The 5,214-nt window shown below is 42.5% G+C and overlaps 1 long non-coding RNA gene across 1 annotated transcript; it reads right to left on the bottom strand.

Annotated features, from left to right (window-relative positions):
- Positions 1 to 572: 572 nt before the first annotated feature.
- Positions 573 to 4,826, bottom strand: LOC134479367 (uncharacterized). The gene is made up of 2 exons (XR_010052637.1): positions 4,690 to 4,826; positions 573 to 2,238 (listed from the first exon to the last, which is right to left on the bottom strand). It is a non-coding gene; the product is annotated as an uncharacterized LOC134479367 (long non-coding RNA).
- Between the last annotated feature and the right edge of the window lie 388 nt (positions 4,827 to 5,214).

Raw genomic sequence — 5,214 nt, 5'->3', positions numbered from 1 at the left:
AATCACTGAGTCATCTCACTGGCTCTCCTTAGGGTGTATTGAGCAAAACTGAATCCTGATGTTGAACTCTTTAAAAAGAAATCACGACCAGGATGGAGAGATGGCTCAGCCATTAAAGGCAAGGTTCACAACCAAAAGAAATGCTTACCTTAAGCTTAAATTAATTATTACATTTTTCTGAGATCATGCTGGGCTAAAACGATAAAGTGCTTTTTAAGTAAGGATTATTAACACCTGATTAATCCAAGATTACAGATTTCTTTCCATGATAAAATTATGACAACAAACATGAATGAAGGTTTGAACTGTGGCTATATATACAGTATATAAACGTAGCATATATAAACTCTTTCTTTCTCTGGAAAATGCACTCTTCAGATCCACTGTGGGTAGCCTAAGGAGACAGATCCCATGCTCTCATATGAAATTATAGATAGTGCTGAGGTGACTTTTCAGCCGATGTCTGACTTATTTCACAGAGATGTGGGGACTTCTGAGTTTGGCCAAAGACATTCTGTTGGCCTAGGTATTCATTCATTTTCTGTTGTCAGTAGTACAACACCACAACTGGGTGAGTTTTAACAAGAGAGTTTATTGTGGTAATTTTATATATATCTATATAATAATATATATAATAATATATAAAATATTATATTAAGATAATTTTATATATATATATAAAACCAAAGTTATCATATATATATCCTCTTGTCCACCCTTTCTCCTAATGAACCCCTCAATTTTTTAAACAAATTGCCCTTCTACTTTTATGTCCTTTTCTTGCTAATATAGTGACTCACTGAGTTTTATTGTTGTTGTTGTTGTTATTATTATTATTTTGTTTCAGCTGACTTTAATCCAGACTTGTTTGTATGAACATGAGTAGTGGAGGTTTTTACCAGATCAAGACAATTTGCCATTGAATATTTTGATTTCCCCTCCCCCAGCAATCATCAACTGCCAACAGCTCCTGAGAGGGCAGTGCTACCTCGAAAGCCCATCCCCCATCCATGATGGAATGTGGATGAGGCCCCAGCATGTGCAGGTCACAACAGCTGCTGTGAGTTTATGAGTGCAGCAACCATGACACATCCAGATGACAGTGTTTTGCAGCCGTAACCCACCATCATTTGGCTTTTACATTCTTTTTGCCTGCTCTTCTGTGACAGTCCCTGAGCCTAGGCGTGGGTTATGCAGCTGTTTCCTATTTAGGTCTGAGTATCCAACAGTCACTTTCTCTCGGGTCTTTCACCAGTTATCAGTCTTTGCAGTAACTGTCACACACTGTAAAAAGCAGCTCCTCTGACCAAGGTTAAAGCAGCACAGTCTACTGTAAACGCACACAATGAAAAGGCAATTTGAAGTCATGTCCATTTAAGGAAACTACAGTTGCAGCGCCTCTCCCACTCTAGGGCCCATGACCTCCACAGCCTTATTTTGATCAGATAAATAACACTAACCGTATATTCCCTCCTATAGAAAACAGAGCCTGAATACCACAGAAAACATTTGTTTTCTTCTGCAACAGTCTGGCCTCAGTGGGCACACTGTCCACCTTGGCTGGCAGGCTGGTGACATAGCTCACAGAGACCACAGCTGGATAAGATGGTGGATGGCTTTTCTTCCCCAGTAGTGTACATAGCACAGTCTGGCTCTATTGAAGCTAACTAGAGGAGAGGAAGTTTTCTGATCAGCTGATCTTGAGTTCTTTATGTTCTGCAACCAAAGTTTCTCACTCTTTTGATAATGCCATTAAGGTTCCAACATGGTGGTTTCATCCCCACGATGCTATCTAATCTGAATCACCTCCCAAAGGTGAAGTTAGATTATATTTCCATCTTCTTAATACCTCACAATGGGGAATACTTTTCAGCCCACGGGGTCTTGGGGAGACACTAAATTGTATTCAACTATAGCTATCTTTGTAGATCTTAAACTTGTGCTACATTCGGACTTTCTTCCTTTCTTTCTGACCTGTCTGCCCCGTTCTTTCCTTCTCCCCGCCCTTGCACAGGCACACTTGTGTGGTGCTGGTCTAGCCTTCCCAGACTCCTGTTTTTTTCCTTGGGTCCCACACTGAGGTTTTCCTCTCCAATTAACCTCTTACACCTTTAACCCAGTCTTGGCATGTAGACTCTTGGAAGATCTGGAAAGATTCATAAGAATTTGTCTTTGCCGTGGCACAGAATCACATCCCAAACAGCTGGTGGGTGTAGCCCGTGTCTGAATTTGCAACACCTGGAAGAGGAGGCAGGAGGACACAGTCTGATGTTAGTTTGGGCTATATATGTAGATAGCTCTGACTCAGAAAACAAAATAAAAAAATTAATAACAACAAAAGCTAGACAGAGAGAAAAAACGAAGAGCAAGTGGGGCAAAGGGAGACAGTGAGGAAGGAAAAGGGGGCAGGAGGAGGCAGGAGAGCAGGTCTGGGGGTAGAAGTGGATTTAGCAGTCTCCTCCATCTACTGGGTAGGAGGCAATCACTTCAGTCCTAGTCTACTGAGGGTGGCATGAGGATTCAGTTCATTGATTTCTTCATGAAAGGATCATATCCTTCATACCAAAACACTTTTTATGAAGCCTGCCTCCATATCCCAGTAAAGAACTCGGCTGCTGTGATAGACAACAGTTTTAAGCAGTAGACAAACAATGACTTAAAGCAAGTTTTCCTTTTGGGTGTGTACATGCACTTAGGTGCGAAGGTGTCTGCACGATTATGTGCTAGAGCACGTAAGTGTGCGGGTGCTCAAGCCCATGTGTGCATGCATGAGGAGGCAAGAAGACAACCTGAGGTACCATTCAGCGGGCACTTTCCACCTACTTTATGACACAGTCTTAGTGGCCTAAGAGCTTGCTGCATATGCTAGAATGGCCACTGGCTGGCTGGTGAGCCCCAGGAATCTATCTGCCTGTCTCCACCTCCTCGGCATCGGATGTCTTTCCTTTTAGTATTTAAAAAGATTTGTTTTTTAAATTCATGCTATTTCTGGTAATGTGAATATATGTGCACTTGAGTGCAGTGTGCACTGAAGCCAGTGGCGATAGATTCCCCTGGAGTTGTGGGAGTAGATCCTGTCTTCTGCAAGAGCCACATGCAGTCTACTGCTGAGCCAATCTCTCCACGTTTGTCTTCTTTTCTTTTTTTTGAGATAGATTCTGTTATTTCATCTAGGCTAACCTCTGACTCGAAATGCTCCTGCCTCGGCTTTCCCAGGGTTAAGATTATAGCTATGTACTATCAAGCTCGGCTTCTAGATACAATTCTCTTGCCCATCCAAATCTTTCAGAATGTCTGAAATACAACGAAGTGTGTAGAAAAGAAAAGCTTGAGACTGAAGGAGCTACTTCCGCCCTAAAAAAATTGTTTACCCTTTGATAGGGTGTTGGTGCTGGATTTTCTTGTTGACACTTCTTTGTAAATGGCTTAGTTTATTTTCACTTATGTAGTTTAAAACAGTCTCCCTACACAGCTTTGACTAGCCTGGGACTCACAGAGATCTGCTTGCCTCTGCCTCCAGAGTACTGGGATTTAAGACATGCACCACTACACAGGTCTTTAAAATCTGGATTTTAGAAAGAAAAGTAGAGTAGTATAGTTTGGAGTGGAGGGTCGTTTCCCATACTAATTTTTAAAAAATGTTTCTGGGGATATATGCAAGATTGAGAAGGATTACAAAAAACATAAAATCCATGAGTGTTTGTATGGTGAGATTTAAAGAAGTATGAAGAGGTTGGGGTATTTGAAGAGAATGTATTTAAGTAACTTGTTTAAGTCAAATTTTTTTTTGACACATACATTCACCTAACCATGTGAAGTTTTTAGGCTCAAAATGGACAGTGAATTTGAAAATCTTTCTTTTTAAAAGATCTAGTTTAGTATTTTATGAGTGTTTTGCCTTCATGTATACGTGTGTACCATGTACAAGCCTGATGTCCACTGAGGTCAGAGGAGGGCACTGGATCCCCTCGGACTGGAGTTACAGACATCGTGAGTGCCATTTGGGTGCTGGGGTCCTCTGCAAGAGCAGTAAGTGCCCTTAACAGCTGAGCCAACATTTCAGGTCCTTAAAAAGCTCTTTATAAAATCTATTGGTAGGGGGTTGGGGATTTAGCTCAGTGGTAGAGCGCTTGCCTAGCAAGCGCAAGGCCCTGGGTTCGGTCCCCAGCTCCGAAAAAAAGAAAAAAGAAAAAAAAATCTATTGGTAGAATTTTTATTGGTAGAAAATACTATGAAATAACGAAGCCTTCTCTACCGGCTTAACAGTTGGAACACAGTAGGGAGTGCCTTAAAACACATCAACTGGACTGATCACATCTGATACAAGACTTTATTCTATGCTGGGGGGGTCTATCAAAAACTGCACGATATATTTCTAATATTCTTGTTAGAGGTGAGGAATCAGGATTTAAGATGCAGCAAGTAAAGTAAATAAATTAACAGAGTCTGCTATTGAAAGGCTTCCTAGCTCTTACTCATGCAAAAACCAGCCGCTGAAATTCAGGACCCCACTACAAGAATAAAGGTCCTTGATTTCTTTTGCACATATGCATTCATAAGGTTTATTAGTATTTCTCACTTGATCTTAGCCAAAAGGCCGAGAAGCGATTTTATTAGTATTTCTCAAACCTCTGTAGACTAAGTCCTCTTAATCTGAAATCTGTCACAATCACTGGTTACATTTCTTACCTATGTTGAGAGAAACGGGTTTTTATTTGCTCTTTTTAGTCTTTCACTTCTGTTTTTCCTTTCATTGCCTCCACCCTTGTTCTCTATAAATCCTTCTTATCTTCTTTCATTCAAACGAGGCCAGGTGCTTCGATTTGTTTTATCATCTCATTCAAAATGGTGCCACGTCACCCATAGGGCAAGAATGGAGAGAGGTGTTGTCATTTCTCCTGCCACCGTGGAGCCCCGCCCTCTGCTGCTCACCTAGGATGGGGGGCGGGGGATGGGGGGAAAGAAATGTCACGGAGGCCTCAGTCTCTGGAGCCGGAGGCTCCGCTCCCTCTTGACAGGCTAGGACCCCTCCTCCTCCTCCTCCGCAGAGGTCCCCGCCTCTCCCGGATCGAGGCCTGACGAGCGCATTGATTTGCATATCTCTACCTTTGTTCCCTGGCAGTGGCCAATCAGAGTGCAGGGCGAGACGGGGCGGCGGGGCGGGGCGCTCGATCGGCGGATCTGCTGCGGCCGCAGGTTGCAGAGCGGGTGGGA

Source organism: Rattus norvegicus, chromosome 6 (genome assembly GCF_036323735.1).
Source record: "Rattus norvegicus strain BN/NHsdMcwi chromosome 6, GRCr8, whole genome shotgun sequence".
In the NCBI taxonomy this organism is placed as follows: Eukaryota; Metazoa; Chordata; class Mammalia; order Rodentia; family Muridae; genus Rattus; species Rattus norvegicus.
This window is presented reverse-complemented; position numbering and strand designations above follow the sequence as displayed.